This window comes from Eubalaena glacialis, chromosome 6 (assembly GCF_028564815.1).
Source record: "Eubalaena glacialis isolate mEubGla1 chromosome 6, mEubGla1.1.hap2.+ XY, whole genome shotgun sequence".
In the NCBI taxonomy this organism is placed as follows: domain Eukaryota; kingdom Metazoa; phylum Chordata; class Mammalia; order Artiodactyla; family Balaenidae; genus Eubalaena; species Eubalaena glacialis.
This window is the reverse complement of record NC_083721.1, coordinates 39385176-39402762: the sequence shown is the minus strand read 5'-3', so window position 1 is coordinate 39402762 and position 17587 is coordinate 39385176. Positions and strand designations below refer to the sequence as shown.

The 17587-nt window shown below is 35.3% G+C and overlaps 1 protein-coding gene across 1 annotated transcript in view; it reads right to left on the bottom strand.

Annotated features, from left to right (window-relative positions):
• CADM2 (cell adhesion molecule 2) overlaps positions 1–17587 on the bottom strand; it is a 243622-nt gene that overhangs the window by 216508 nt on the left and 9527 nt on the right. The gene's annotated exons all lie outside the window — the stretch shown is intronic.

The following is a 17587-nucleotide window of genomic DNA, read 5'->3' as shown; positions in this document are numbered from 1 at the left end:
TTTCAAATTTTAAAGTGTAGCTTTTTAAAAGCTATCAAAATGTCTATCAACACATTAATCACAAGTATATGAGGAAAAAAGAAAAAGCAATTCTAAGAAAACTACTACGGCTGTAGGCAGAGTAAAGCTTTTCTTTTCTCTTTTTCTTTTCTTTTTTTTTTGGTCCACTGCAGGTTTGAGGGAGTTAAATATGTCTTTAATTTTAATTTGCATCATCTCCGTGGGATCAAGAGGCCATCACACCTGTGATTTACACATTCACACATATCATTCTTGTGTGCTAGAACACTCACACACACACACCCATTACATGCATATCCAACTAGCTCGTTTTAATCTTTTGGCTAATATGGTTAGATTTCAGCTGTGCCAGTTATGAGTTCTGTCACTATTAACAACTTACTTAACTTCTCTGGGTCTCTGTATTCTCAAGTTGAGGAGATTAAAAATAAGCTGCTGTTTGTGAAAACTCAATACTGTGTGTGATATACAGAAATCGTCTGTGAATGTTAATTCCACTACTATCCACCCAAGGCCAACCTTCTTTTCCCCTAAAAGGAATGGGGAGAACTGAGCAAGTAGTATCCAACCCTGCAAATGAGGCCACTATTGTAAGCATTCTTCTCCCTGTGTCTAGTAGATTCATCACGTTCTATTGCTTCAGGGGCTGGAACTACAAGCCAAACTCAGGACACAGATCATAGGACTGAACAAGGAATAAGTATTGATGAGAAAAATTACATATCATTATCCCCAGAAAAATATTTACTTGGCGAACACAGAGTGATTCGGAAAGAAAACTCTAATATTTTAAAATAACACAAAGCCACAATATGAAATGTGATTAAGAAGCAGAAAGTGGATTTTTCTGTTTATACCCAAGTCCATCACATTAATTGATGATTTTTAACTTGTATATTTTTTGGCTGTGTGAGAGCCAGTTTTCTTAAAGCCATGTAATTAAAAACTCTAACCAATTAAAAGCCCCATGGAAATCTTTGATTTGCATATAGGTAGTATTTGTTTAGCCTGCTTTTCCTAGACTTACGATTCTTAAGGACAAGTAGTATAACATTTATGAACATTAAAAGGTTTGTGAGTATATAATAAAATTTTCTTATTCTAAACAGAGTCAAATGCAAAAGTGTAAATAAATACTAAATCCATGATATTTTGCCTTTAAGATATCTTTGACAAGCATAGCACTATTACACTATTATTACTATTATTACTATTATTATTACTGTTATTATATAACACTATTTTTAGTCTTTTGTTTTCTTAATAAAGTAGAACTTTTATAGATGGTTAGTGCTTAAATGCTATAAAATTTCCCAGTAGAAATGTATAGAGATTTCTTTATATGGTTAAATGTATTTGAAGAAATACAGCACAAAAGCATTCACTATTCTTTCTAAACACTTATATTAAAATAAGCCTCAGGAAGACTTTCTTTGTGAAGCATTTCAAGTGAACCTCTCTGATCAACTGTCCCTTTAGTAGCCTCTGGACTGACTCCTTTACAATAAAAAAAAAAAAAAAAAAAAAATGAATTTCTAAAGTGATAGAATGGGTTGAAAATAATTAAACTTTCTATAAATAAAATAATCTCCCCAGTGCTTAATTTACTGAGAATCACTTGAATTTCTAAAGAGTTTTATAATTTTCTGGTCGAAGTAGTTGATTCTAGAGAAAATATAGTATTTCTATGAATCTACATAGCCCACTACACAATGCAGTATATATACATTACATCCACCTGAAAAAGTAATAAAAATGCATATTTTATGAAATGTTCTAGAAATGAAATGTCCTAGAATTTAGACAGCCATTATAATTTTCTACTGAGTTACCAGCCACTATAACATTTGTAAGAGATTGCAATTTCCACAAGCACTGCTGGAGGGCTATCAAGTTTTTATGGTCATATATTTTCATATTAGGTTGTCCAAAAATGATCATTCATTTACTTAAATGTTCAATTTTATTCAATAAAGAGAATGATCTCAATGAAACCTGCTATGATTTCCTTAATACTCTCACTTTAAGGTCATTGAAAGAGGCAGTATTAATGGTGCTTTTCAGAATCCTTGAAGCAGTTTCTAGCCTGCTTATGTGACCTTCCATTTTGGGGTCAACTGGGGTAACTTAGTGAAATTATAATTTTCTGCATAATCTCTGGACCACAAGAACTCAACAGTTCCTGACTACATTTATCTTGCAATCAGAATATAACAACACTATCTCAATTCTAACTTCCACTTTATTTGTAATTGCAGTGATACTTCTTTAAAAGTGGTTGCTCATTTTCAAGTAGAGCTCCAATTCTCCAAACAGGTTAAACAGAGCTCTCCATTTAACAAAAATAAAACTTTCAGTATACATTTTGAGGTGGGTTAATAGTCTTTTTCATTAGAATAAAGGAGCACACACTGAGAGTATCCTTCTGCCGTCTGAGTAATCAATGAGCCAATATGGTTGTAAATCTTCCAGAAATTCCCCATGGTTCAATTCAAATAGAAGTATTTATTCTTCTCTGCCCCCATCCTTCATTTCTCCACTATCATTTGGTAACTGTAGGGGGACTCTTTTAATCTTGCAACGAAGAGAAAGAGGAAGTATTTCACACTTTCCCTTAACAATTTCCGCCAATAAAAACAATCCCTATTCTATGCATGTATGCTAACCATGAAAGAATAAGTGATACAAAGAGTATTTAGAAAAAAACTATAAAAAACCTACAATCAGGAAGACCATTAATTTCATTACTGTTATTTTAATGAGTAAAATGTGAACGTGCGATGTGTCATTATTTTAACAGAAGTAAAGTGAAAAGTAATAATTCTAAATGTATTGGTTCATGAAATAGTACATGGGGCAACTTTACACAAAAAGTTAAGAGTCAGCCTTGCCAATAATTACACATATGCCATGACTAACTCATTAATACTGTATAATGTTCCAAGTGATTGATAATGTACTTGGAAAATTTATAATAAATGAGTCATATCAGAATGAGTTTTTTTTAATTATGCTGATTTTTTTATAAAAGTATGTGATAATACAAAGGTCAGTAATTATACTGTCTTGATACAATTACAAAACTAATCTCTTAGCTTTATTATTTTACTTCCAAAGATATATTACTAGGATTGTGAAACACAGCGATTATTAATTAAAATAGTTAATACTCTAAATTATTTGAATTTAATGCACTTTTCTTGCCAGTAAAGAAAACATCTAAAAAAGCATTTATAGCATTGAAAATAAGCTTTAATACCTGACCTAGCACTTCAAAGTAACTGCAGATAGTGACTTTAAAAAAGATAAAGTTCATTTAATAAACCTTAATGAAATATATATTACAAATCCTACAGATAATCCTTTTTAAGATTACTCAGTGAATGATTTTATTACTTATTGTGGTTGTGTCTGATTTCACCATTTTCATCTTTTGTACTCTAGCCCGAGCAGCTGACCCCTCTGGAACGCATTTCCCCAGCACTCAGTCCTCAACCTCCGTGCTCAGGTTTCGAGTTAGGTTTAGACAAAGAAAGGCAATGGCAGGAGACTGCAGGGGAGGAGTAGGGCATTTCCTTTGGCTCTGGTACTGGCTGCACGTTTTGGTTACGGTTAAGGTCTCATGCCATTTCAGGCTTAGGGATAGTACTAGCTTCTCATTTTTGGTCCCTGAGTCATTGGCCTTTTGTTGGTTGCCTTAAGCCTTACACTTTTATAATAGTACTTTCATTATTAAATCCTCTTAACTTGAAGCTTTTGATTGTGCCGTGTGTTTTCTGCTGTGATTTTACCACGTATTCTCATGGTAATTTCACTTTAAATGATTATTAGTTTTATATTGTTCTTAAACACCCAAACCAAGAATACTTCAGTTTATATAATAATACATTCAGGGCTTCCCTGGTGGCACCGTGGTTAAGAATCCGCCTGCCAGTGCAGGGGACACAGGTTCGAGCCCTGGTCCGGGAAGATTCCAGGTGCCGCAGAGCAACTCAGCCCGTGCACCACAACTTTTGAGCCTGCGCTCTAGAGCCCGCGAGCCACAACTACTGAAGCCCAAGCGTCTAGAGCCCGTGCTCTGCAACAAGAGAAGCCACCGCAATGAGAAGCCAGCGCACCACAACGAAGAGTAGCCCCCGCTCGCCGCAACTAGAGAAAGCCCGCGCGCAGCAACGAAGACCCAACACAGCCAAAAAATAAATAAATAAATAAATTTATTTAAAAAAAAATACATTTATGTATGCAAATCATAATTTTCAATACAAATTACTCTTTCTTTTAAAAGTTTTCAAAAACATTCATTATTCTCCCTATTTTCATCAATTTAACTCTTTCTCCTCACGTTCATCTTCTCCTAAAGTCCCTATTTCTGTTTAGGGCATCACATACACAGAAGTTTGAGACCTAAGTTATCATTGATTATTATTGTCTCTCGCCCATGACTCCCCTTAAATTATATATTTGGCCAGTTAATTGCCAGTATAAATTCAAAGTTCTCAGTGTTTCTCACAGTTGCATTTTCTTTTCCTTTCCTGCTTCCTGGTTCGGGTCCTTAACTGCCTCTCAATTGAATTACTTGGCCTTGCTCCACATGGGAAGCAAATACCCACTCAGCAAGCAAATACCCCAGAGCGGAAATGTGACATGAGGGATGCAGAGCTGCTCGTTCCTCAGATAGTCTAGCTTCTCACATTCAAGGATGATTTTAGGCACTTCAAACAATTTAAACTTACAATTTTTTACCTTCATATACTTTTTAGACCTAAGCAAGGCAGGAAATGAGACTCCACCCTGCTTTCATTCTTAGTTCCCCACCACTCCGCTTGTAGCTCTGCTTCCTCATGCACGGCAGTGCCAGCTTGACCCTCCCAGCGCACAGGACAGTTATACCTCCTTCTCTCAGCCACCTGTCAGAGCTTACCTTGTGTACCGTGAGCCTACCTTGAGTTGTGTTGGAAACACTCCCTGCCCATTATTTTCCCTGTGTAAATTCACTCTAACCTTTCCATTCTCAGCTCCCACTTATTCCCCAGGAACCTGTGGGTAGCACAGACTGTAACTGAGGTCACACTGCCTAGGATTATGTTCTTGTACCACTGCCCACATTTCAAATTTAAGCAAGTTACTGAACTTGTCTCTGCTTCAGTATCTTTATAAATAAAATGCACATAACAATACCTCCATTGTGAGTACTCTATGAGTTAATGTTTTTCAAACACTCTCAGCTAAAATAGACTATCCACGATTTCCCCAGTATATCCTACCTGGAGAAAAATGTGGCAGGAGAGGAGTGTAACAGCAAAATGCATAGAAAGCTTTCAGCGCTGTCTTAAACTGCAGCAACTTGTTCTGCCACCTTTTTAAGCCAGTCCTAAAATCCATCTTCTATTTTGAGTTTCTTCTGATCTCTCTAATTTGATACAATTACTCTGCCTATGCTGTCACCATTCTCTAGCAGTTTGTTAGTTTTTCTTACAGGAGACACTTATAATAATTTATCCATATCTCTGTATATCTACATGAAGACGCATAGGCATAGATAGACAAATGCATTTCTCCATAAGACTATTCACATTTTTAAGTTCAGATAAAGCATTTTATTTACCCCTTTCTGCAACTGCAGGTTTGCTTAAAATGGAGTATATTGTATAATGCAATTTAATAGTTCTTTTAAATCAAATGCCTACTGTTTGATAGGCACTATTCCAAGATTATTGGTAATCCTAACCACACCTCTGCAAAGTAGATGTTATCTCCATTTCATACACAACAGTGCTTCTCAAAGTGCCAGTTACAAACTGTTTATTACTTAACAGCAAAGAGATAACTACAGAAGCTGAGAATAAACGCTTAGAAACTTCTACAGCAATTTGACATTGCCACGACCTCCAAGTGTGTGATCTCTGTCAACAAATTTGTTTTGTGGCTTAAGTTTTCTGTAGAAGTAGACTGGCAAGCTACAATGGCAGAGAAACATTTTGGAGCACTGTGATTAAGGAGCTAATGCAGACCGTGAACTAATGTACTCCTTCTTTCATTAAAAACAAAAACAAAAACAAAAAAAACAAGTCTTGCTACACAATTAAAAAAATCAGCTGAATACCAGCTTTCTTAGAAGTGTGGTAAAATTTGTGAATTATGTTAAAGCTAATGCATTAAATGCAAACTTATTCTCTTTTTTATATGATAAGATAGAAGTCGATTATAAGCAACTCTACTGCACACTGAGACACAAAAGTTATAGATGTGAGAACTTCTGTCGAGAATGTTTGAACAACACAAAAGCTCTTGTTTCTGCAAGATAAGAAACCAGCCCATTCCCAAATTTTATATATGTGAGTTAGACAGCCAGCCTTCTTTATTTGTCTAATATATTTGGCGTTTTGATCATCTTAATACTAACAAGGAAGAAATGTAACATGTTTTGCAATGGCAGGTAAGGTCAAAGGGCAAAGCAAAAGTTAGAAGCTTAAAAGAACAGATTTTCTACAATTATTTATGACATGACCAATAAATTAAGTATAATTATCAGTAAAATATGATAATACTCTTGATATTGCTCATTTGCAAAAAAGTTATCACAGACTATCTTACAATATTAATAAGATATTTTGAATTGTATATTCCAACAAAAATGATCCACATATAGGTATCATAGATCCTGAAGCAATATCTTTTATCAAAAATGTAGTTAACTATAAATTTACAGGATAAATACTGGAACTGGCTGCTAATAAAGAATTGATGATGAATTTTGAAAATACAGCAAAATTTGTCTCATTTTGGATAAAAGTTTAAAATGACTATCTTAAGACTGCTGAAATTGCTTCAAAATCTCTTCTTCCATTCCTGCCAACATATTGTCTGAGATTCATTTCTCTACTCTGACTACTATTAGTATAAAGCATGGAAATAGTTTAGATTATACATTATTCCCTGCAAAAAATGCTATAGTCAATCCAAGATTAGGTAATAATAATAATAAGGAAGCACATGTCACATTAAAATATTTAAATAACTGATATATATGATGTTCACTCAAAGTGTGCACATAGGTTGTTAACATGAACAATTACTATTTATTTCATAACTTTTTGTTTTGTGTTGATTACAGAGTAACAAAAAAAATTACAAGTATAATAGTAATTCTCTGTACTAGTCCCAATACACCCTTACTTAATGCATACATACAATTTATAATTCTGTTTTCATATGCTATGTTTATGAAATGTAATAATAAAAAGTTTGGACTTTCATTATGTGTGTTTTACTATTTCATTTTATAATAATCCATTTTTATTGTACTTTACAAACGTATGACTTGTGCTTGATTTAGGGAAAATAAATGGCCCTCCCCACAGAGTATTTGAGAAGTACTAACTGGGCTCCATGAAAGAGGTTAGTTTGTTGTGGTCACTACTGTAGCTCCCCACCTGGAACCTTGCTCTGAAAGTTGCAAGAAGCACACCCTAACTTCCTCTGCATGCAACAAAAACAAACAGCTCTCCTTTCTAGTTCCTGTAGGAAAACTGGATTAGGCTAAGGGAAGATTAGGATTTAGGGAATATTTTGCTTTGCTATGGTTGTTCTTGTTCACACTTTGTTTTCTTCAGTGATAGAAGAAAACTTAACAGAAGAGTAGGAAGTGGATGGTTCATTCCCATAATAAGTTGGAGGTGTTCTTAGAAGCTTCCGTGGATGGCCAGGGCAAACGTGGGATTAATCTCCTGCCACTCCCATGGCCTTCTGGTAGATGCCATTTCCCTAGCAGGGTCACTGATGTCTGAAGCTCCTCTCCCTAACCTTGATGTCTCCTTAGGAAAGAGGACAAAGTTTTCTTGCCTGGCTATACAAGATTTTGAGGGTGAATAAGACAGGGAAGGGCACACTTAGGATAAAGAACCTTATGTAAAACACTTATAAGTGTGAAGAAACATGGTGTATGCAGAGAACCACAAGAGCATCAAATTTATTTTCTGGATATGTATGATAATGTACATAAGCATCAAAGGAAACAAATGAAAGTTGGAATGTTCGCAAATATTAAATTGCAGAGAAAATATTGACCAACTTTCAGTTCTATCACTACATGCTTTTCAGAATTATTCCATAGGCCAAATGCCATAATATACGGAAAGTTGTTTTGTAAACTTAAAAAAAAAAAAAAGAAAAGAGTATTTATTTATTTATTTATTTATTTTATTTATTTTATTTATTTATGGCTGTGTTGGGTCCTCGTTTCTGTGTGAGGGCTTTCTCTAGTTGTGGCAAGCGGGGGCCACTCTTCATCGCGGTGCACGGGCCTCTCACTATCATGGCCTCTCTTGTTGCGGAGCACAAGCTCCAGACGTGCAGGCTCAGTAATTGTGGCTCACGGGCCCAGTTGCTCCGCGGCATGTGGGATCCTCCCAGACCAGGGCTCGAACCCGTGTCCCCTGCATTGGCAGGCAGACTCTCAACCACTGCGCCACCAGGGAAGCCCGAAAAGAGTATTTAAATTCATGATTCAAATGCTGTTTCCTTCTCACCTCCTTAACCTGTTGTTAGTGGTGGATTCCAGGGTTCATTTCTTGGACCACTCTTCCCTAGACCACTCATCCAGTCTGATGGCACATACCTACTCTATGTTTAAGATCTTCAACTTGAATCAGTCCCTGGATTCCAGACTCACATGCCCAATTGCTTATTATATAACCTCTCCTATGTGTAGCACAAATAAGCACAAATGTAACAAGGCCAAATCAGAACCTACCCCAAAATAGTCAGTACCCCCAGCCCCTGCAATCTTGCCCATCTCCTTTTCAAATTCATTACTTTAGGTGTTCAAACCAAAAGCCTTGACGGCATACATGACTCTTTTACTCTTCTACCCCACATTGTGGCCATCAGCTAGTCAAAATACTTGCAAAATACACACAGAAGTCCACTTATTTTCATCATGTTCATTGCGATCTTTCTGGTCCAAACGAGCTTCATCTTTTGCCTGGTTTATTTGCAATAGTTTCCTAACTGGTCTCTTCACTTCTGATCCCATCCCCCATCACCAACCACAGTCTGTACTCCCCATAATAGCCAGAGTGATACTGTTAAAATGTTCATAAGATCACCTCACAGCTCTGCTCAGCACCCTCCAATGGTTTCTCATTTTAATCAGAGAAAAAGCCAGAATCCTTCAATGGCCGACAAGGTCCCACTTGCTCACACTCACCACATGCTTATCTTTCTGCCCTCATCTCTTCTCTTCCATGCTTTCACTCTGATCTGCACACACTGGCTGAGCTCTTCTTCAAACATACCCAGAGAGCATCCATTTCAGGCCACTCCTGTGCTTTGCTCTCTGTCCCCAGAGACAGTTGCATGTCTAGCTCTTTATTCTTTTTTGGGTGTTTGCTTCAATGTCACTTCCTTAATGAGGCTTTCCCTCATACCTTATTTAAAACGGCACTTCCTCTCTTCCTTTTTGTAAATGTTTTTCTTCATAGAATTCATCACCCTTGGACAAACTATCAATACATATGTACTTAATTATTTTACTTATGGTCATTTTCCTCCTACTTGAAAGTAAGTTGCACAAGGGCGGAGTTTTGCCTGTTTTGTCCACTGCTGTATTCAAAAAGCCTACAACAACTCCTGGCAAAAAGCAGCTCAGTAAGTGTTATTGAATGAATGGCTGAATCTTAATTACTCTTAAGGTACCTGCAGTATCAAACTGTAAAGATATAGTAAATGGATATATATTAATTTATTTTGAATCTATAATCTTAGAATCCCTTAGAAACTAAGAATTACAATTAATTTTCTTTGTCACAACTCCTCTGACATAAATAGATGGTGGTAGACTAATAATATAATCAATTGTGTGGCTACTCAAAATTAGACTCCTTTGCTCCTGGTTTGAAGACTAGAAATTAATTTTTGGTTGACCAAGCCTAGTCAATTCCTTGTTTGAATACCTTTCAAATATATTCTTTCTATTTCCTTAGCTCTCTTTTTGGTCCAGGTTATCATCACATCACATCTTAGCTGCTAAAATCATTTTTATCTTCCTTTCACCCCTCTATACCCAAAGCCTCCTTTCCCATAGCTGTTCAAGTACTGATTCTTTTTCTTTTATTTCTCTAATTTTAAAAGGATGTATACTATAGCTGATATGCTAAGGAGAGAAACAAAAGTAGAGTTGTAGCTATTGAAAAGGCAGAAGCACAGTTATTTGTAGACAGTGCAGGCTAGTACAATGAGAAACCCCCAAAGAAGTTCGAAACACTATGAGAGGGCTTCCCTGGTGGCGCAGTGGTTGAGAATCTGCCTGCCAATGCAGGGGACACGGGTTCGAGCCCTGGTCTGGGAAGATCCCACGTGCCGCGGAGCAGCTGGGCCCGTGAGCCACAACTACTGAGCCTGCGCGTCTGGAGCCTGTGCTCCGCAACAAGAGAGGCCGCGATAGTGAGAGGCCCGCGCACCGCGATGAAGAGCGGCCCCCGCTCGCCGCAACTAGAGAAAGCCCTTGCACAGAAATGAAAGACCCAACACAGCCAAAAATAAATAAATAAATAAATAAATTTATAAAAAAAAAAAACAACACGATTAGAACTAGTAAGGAGGTAATAAACAAAATAGAAATGTGCATTTTGATTTGCTAGATAACCAATCAGTATATAGAAGCGGGCAAAGAAATCAGTTCAGTCAGCCAGTGCTGGGGCACCATGACTGGTTTTCATTCCTGCTCTGTGCCACTCTTTGTCACGTGGACTCAGTGGTAGCTCTTCACGTGAGAGAGCCTTAACATCTCTTTATGAAAATCTCACACCATAGGAACTCACACTCAACATAAAAAGAAGTGAGGCAGAGGCACAAACTATTATGCGTAAAATAAATAAGCTACAAGGACATATTGTACAGTACAGGGAATATAGCCAATATTCTATAACTTTAAATGGAGTATAATCTATAAAAATACTGAATCACTACATTGTACACCTGAAACTAATATAATATTGTAAATCAACTATACTTCAATAAAAAAAAAAATTTAAACAGAAGTGAGGCAAGAAGGGCAGGGAGTGAACTTTATTTTTCCTCCTAAATTCTCTCATCCTAACTTGCATTCTTTTCCCCAAAGCCTTGAGGGTAGCAACTCAGCCTCCAAATTAGAAACCTTCATTGCATTTCACCTTCAACATAGTTACAGCACCTAGGAAATGGTGAAGCTAAATATTACCATTTAAATACAGGGTCTCTGCTTTATGTTCCAGCAACTAAAAGGTCTATTTCAGGTATTTACCCATTCACAGCCACTTTCAGGCTAAAGGTAGTATTAAAGATCTCAACTTCCTGTTAGATAGAAACTGCTTAAGACTTCAATGGCAGACCTTTGTTTTTCTTTTTATTTTGTTTGATGTTGCAGTATCAATTTTCAAACATTTCAAAAAACACAAAACAAACTCTGAGAAGAGTTTCAGCCTGTACACCTGGACATAGCAGTAGGTGGCCCTTTACAACCCATTGGCCTCAAGAGGCCTACAAGCTGGAACTGAGATTGGTTTATGTAATTGGTCAAGGTTGTTTCAAGACCACATACAAATCCATAGTGAAACTGGGATCCAAATGCAGCTGCCCTATCAAGCCTGTAAACCTCAACCAACCAACCAATCTATAATGTTTGCAAATGTTTATGAGGTAGGATTTTAAGTTACAAAGAAATAAGCGACTAATAACCAATTGTCATCTCCATAGGAGAACACAGTTACTGGTCCCTAGAAGATATTTTTATCATAATTCAAGATTTAGGAAATAGCCCATTCAATCTCACACCATGCAATTTTCAGCATTAAAAAACAGGTGGGCTATACATATATGAAAGGGTTTTGAGAGTCCAAACACAACATGTTACATCTATATTCATACTACTATCCTTCTTTCTAAACTACAACCATTCTTTCTAAAATGTTAAAGTGAATATTACAGACGAATCACTCAGCATTCCCACTACCCCATTTCCCATTTGTACTTGAGTCCACCTACTAGTCTCAACATAAATAGTCATAAAACCAGAAGACTTAATTCTTACAAACACCCACACTTCAGTACTAAAATAACACTGCCTCCTACATTTCACAGTGCTACAAAATGCTCATTTACTGCTGTTTCCAAGGATCACTCACAAGAGCCTGCTGGGGCTAAAGAAATAATAAATTAAGGAAAGCAGAGTAATTTATAACTCTTCATGCTCACACAATATAAAACAACACATTAAAAATATTTATTCAGGAAAAGGTATTTCTAAATTGTATTATTTTGTCTGAATAGTGGATAAATGTCACCTGAAGAGGCATGGAGGAAGAGAAACACTCAATATTTATAAATATAGGAAATAACTAAAATAATTGAAGAAAACCAAGTGAATTGAAAAAATCATACTCATTAAATTTTTAACCATAATAAATTAATAGTTTAATAGTATTTTAATTAGTATTACCATTCATGAATGACCATATGTGTTTTTATTCCTCCTTTTTGGTACTTAGACCAATATATCCCAGTTACTTATAAAAAAAACTCCTTGGGATTAAAGAGAGGCTGCACTTATTAGGGGTACCCAAGTAATAATATTTAAATGAGGTTTCTTATTCATTTTGTACTTAATGCTACAATTATTTTCATAAAACATATTCTATCAAGACAGAAGAATATTCTGCCTAGATTCTATATTTGAGCCTATTGAGCGGGGCTTTCGTCGAATGTAGAGGATGTAAATTATAGTGATTGCTGGACTCAGTGGCCACGCACCCTTAGTTATATCTTAAAGCACAGTAGAGGCATCTAGCATAAGCTGAACCAATTCATTTCTCTCCTGGGAATTTAAAACTAGAACAGAGAAATGCAGTGGACTCTAAGTTTTGGAGTAGAATGACATTTATGTCAGTGTTCTAGGGCTAAGTTTTCATCAGCTTCAAACAAAAAAAATAGCACCATTTCTACAATATAGATTCACCATAGGGGGATATGACTCTCTCAAAGTCTGACGTAAAATATTAAAAAAAATACAAAATGGGAAAAACGCACTAAAAAATTAAATAGTAAAACTTTAAACACTGTTTTATCTAAAATAGAATTATATTGGTATGAATCAAAATTACGTAATTTTAAATAGAATTAAACTTATACATTATAGACAGTATTTTTTGATACTGTTAAGATTTTCTTATACTTACTAAGGACCTATAATGCTAATGCTATTTTGAAACTTACTTAAAAAATGTTAGAATATCTTAAATTCTCCACGGTCTCTCTGCTGATCCTGATTAAAAGGTTATTCAACATAGAGACCATATCAGTATGTCACAAGGAAATCAGGTCCCTGTACAGTACACTGTTACTTCATATATTAGACAAATAGCACATAATAGTTTATTTACAATTGTTTCTTTAAAAAATAATTTTATCAAAAAAGGTATGTTTTCGGTCATGTATATTTTCTTTTTTTTTTTTTTTTAACATCTTTATTGGAATATGATTGCTTTACAATGGTGTGTTAGTTTCTGCATTATGGTCATGTATATTTTCAAGTCAGGTTTTTTCCTAGATTCATGTAGGATATTTTTATCAATTATTTGGGCATGTTGTATCCTCTACAATGAGGCTTATTATGCAACAAGTAGAATTACATTTATCTACCTGTAAAATGCTTGATCCAATACTGTTCCTCTATACCCTCCACCATTCCAATGTATAGATGATATATGACAACTTGCCACTTAAGGGCAAAATTCATGTTTGATTTATTTTAGTGGCCCCAATGCCCAGCATAATTCCTGGGACATAGCAATATTTCACTAATATTCACAGAATTGAACTGAAATTGTGAGCAATATTTCACTAATATTCACAGAATTGAACTGAAATTGTGACTTGGAAATCTTTTAAATATCAAATATGCTTAGATATTTATATATTAAGAACATTTACTTAGTGACGCCTGTTATCTTTAATGACTAATAATTCCCAAAACTGAGGATATGAAATATCACAAAAGCTATCAAGGCAATTACCCAGAAGCTGGTTGGTCATTGCTTACTTTTTTTTTTTTTATTGTTTTGGGAGATGGAAATAGATGGCACAATGGTGTTGACCATCGACCCAGTCTGACTCTAGCCATCATCCCACTTCTACTGCCATGACCATAAAAAGTGGTATTTTCCAGATGGCTTAAAATCATTGAAATAATTGCTGATTATATGCTGACTCTGTATGTCTTACCAACATACAAACATATTTATAAAATATGTATCCAGAGACATATATGATTGGAAGATAAAAGAAATCAAATTTTAATCAGGACAAGCTGTCTTTCAAGTAGCTCTATTCAACACAGAATAGACTCCTCAAAAATCAATGAGCTACAATAACTGCAAACCACCTGGTGCAGTGTCTATCACACAGTAGATGGTCAGCAAATATTTACTGAATGAAAGACTGAATAAATATATAAGTTAATGATCAGAAAGTAGAATAAAATAGCTCCGTGTTATAGAAATAACTTTTCTCTTTATGTGGTTTTGCTAAAAAAAAAAAAAAACACTAGTGAACAGCAATGTGCAATAACTAAAAGGACTTAATTCAAGAATTTGGTCATTTTCACAGAGGTATTTGATTTATTTGCAATAAATTTTGTTTTTATTTTTAAATTAAAACATTACAGGGAATTCCCTGGCGGTCCAGTGGTTAGGACTCCGCACTTTCACTGCCGAGGGAGTGAATTCAATCCCTGGTCCGGGAACTAAGATCCCACAGGCTGCGCAGAAAGGCCAAAAAAAAATACAAAAAATATTGTAAAAAGTAGTAATATTAGTGAAACCTAGCCTCTCTAAAATATAATATCAAGTATGCAAGTTATGCTGAATTCTAAAATGTTCAAACACTAAAATTTGCTGATCATGTTCAGACACATATTTGTAGCTTTGAATGTCAAAGTTCCAAATCCTGACACTGTTATAGATACCACATAATGAATATAGTTTATAGTGTACATGATTATCTTTATGTTTTTCCTAAAGTTGCTGGACTTTAAACTAGCATAAAGAGATAAAGGTAGTAATCATATAATGTACAACTGAAAATTTTGCTTATGCTTAGTGAGAATTTACAATAATGGCTTTATCATTAGCAGATTAAGTGAAAGCAAGTTATTTCTTTAGGAAATCTAATAGCACACAGTTTAACATATATGTTAAATTTGAGGAATATAACATTGAAAAAAAGTAATGTGTTTTGGAAAGGTGCTGCATTGTTGCAACTTATTTCTCCCAAAAAGAAGCAATTCAATGGAAGGTAGTTGTGAACATAGAGTGACACAAGGTTTTTGATAGAAATTATCTTTACTGAAAATTGGACAGGGAGAAATATCTATTTATGCTTGGTAAGTTGTGCTGGTTACTTTCTGCTTATCATTCCAGATCCATTATCTTCCCTGCTCTTTGCCCTGGGAGACTAAACTACCTAGGATTCCTTGACCTATGGTTTCCATTTGGGCTCAGCCCATGGAAGTCATTGATAAGAGATCAAAAGGTGAGAGGAAAAAGAAGTCAATTTACATATTTCCACACATCCTTCTTCCTAACCAGTCTCAGCTTCTAATCAGAAGTCTTCTTCCAAAACTTAGCTTTAGTTCCCTCTGTCACCCTTTCAGAGGCAAGGATGGTTTCCCACTGCTGCTGGCTCCTGGGTGCTGCATTATCTTGACATGTTTCCTTAATTATGCCTGTACACCTGTAAATAGTGTGTTCATACTTCATTAACTCGAGTGTATCATTTATTTCCTAATGGGAACCTGATTCCTACTCATTTAATATGGATGCATTTGCTAGCAAATCTGTTGTTACAATAAAAATGAAATTATTAAAATATGAGATGTGTTCAGGAGATCTATCATTGAGACGGCGACTTTGGAGTAAAGACTGAAAAGAAGTGATACTTTCCACAAGAAATGTAAAAAACAACAAAAATCCAAAAAGCAATAAAATGAAGTCCTTATCAGAATGATACAGCATGAAGTGAATTAGGCTTGTCTTAAGAAAACTCGGGTCTCATCATCATTTTGTCACTTACTACTCAAGTCATTCAAACCTGCAAACCTCGGTTTCTTCATATACAAAATGGGAATACAAACCATACAGGGTTGTTGTGAATCACAATGAGAAAAGGTAACCATGTTGAAGTTATTTAAAAATTATAGAGTATTGAGTAAGTTGTCATCACTTATTTCACGTCTTTAGTGTAACTTATACATGATTTATTTATTATTATTTTTAAGAAAGCAAAAAGAAGGGTAATATTGACCACTTTAACACCTGCTTTACTGAGTTAATCTTTACTATTTTAAAGGCTGTCACACTGATTGAAACTAGTTGTGGAGAAAGAAACTGTCAGGTGGCACTGGCTGGCATGGAGCCAAGAGAACTTGTACCTCCATTTCAGGTTCACCTCATTTTTCTTCTCTTTATCACTGCTTGTCCTAGGACACGTTATTCATGTTCCTCCTCTCCCATCATCCCCAGTATTAATGTAAAATTATCAGCAGAATAATTGGATAATTAACACCAGTGGGTTTTTTTTTTTTTTGGCTATGCCCTTAATAAAATTTTATTTTCATTCCTTCAGGAATAAAATTTCCTTCAAGAAATTCTTGAGAATCATTGAAGCATAATGCAAAAAAGCAAAACTACTATAAAGTAGTAGTATCACAAAACGTTATGTATTTTACATTTTTATACAAAAACACATACAAGCACACAGAGATACGTCTGTTAAATGCATAGACTATGCACTCCTGGAGATGTTTGTACAAAGTATTTTCTGTCAATAATAGGAAGGAATTGAAGTGTTTTTTCCTGAGCATTAAGTGATCAGATTGTACTACTTCAATTGTTTTTTCCCACACCTGCAGAGAAACAAACACAATGGCCTAATTGATTTTTTAAAAATTTCTATTGCCAAATACCACACAGCATTCATGTGGTGTTTCAGTGAACTCGACTCCCTACTCTCCCTGCCTCCCTATACCCACTCTATCCCAAGTGCTTACCTACTATTTATAACAGATACGGTAAAATTTGTGTAAAAAGAAAGAGAAGAGGGCCATAACAAGTGGCTACATTTGCTCTAGGTCCCCCTGACCCATAAGAACCTGTAAATTTTCCTCTTGATTTTTATTTTCTATTTAGATTTGCAGTTTCTTAAGTGTTATAGAAAAAGTCTTCATACAAAAACTATGCAGAAATGAAATGGAGTTGTAATTGAATATCTACTTCATAGGTTAATGATTTCTGGTTTTCGGGTGCAAAGTAGAGAAATTGTTAAAACTGCAATTCTGATCCAAAGACTAGAACATCTGATTTGGTGGGATATTGATGAGCCCCTTTTATTTCTCTGCCAGTTGGTGTCAGAAACAGAATTAGAAGTCAGATCTGACTCCCTGTCTCTAGGCTACAATGTTGCCATTCAATCTGTGAAATTTAAACAGTACAATTTCATTTATTGAATATTTGATACATTTTAATGATGACTTGGG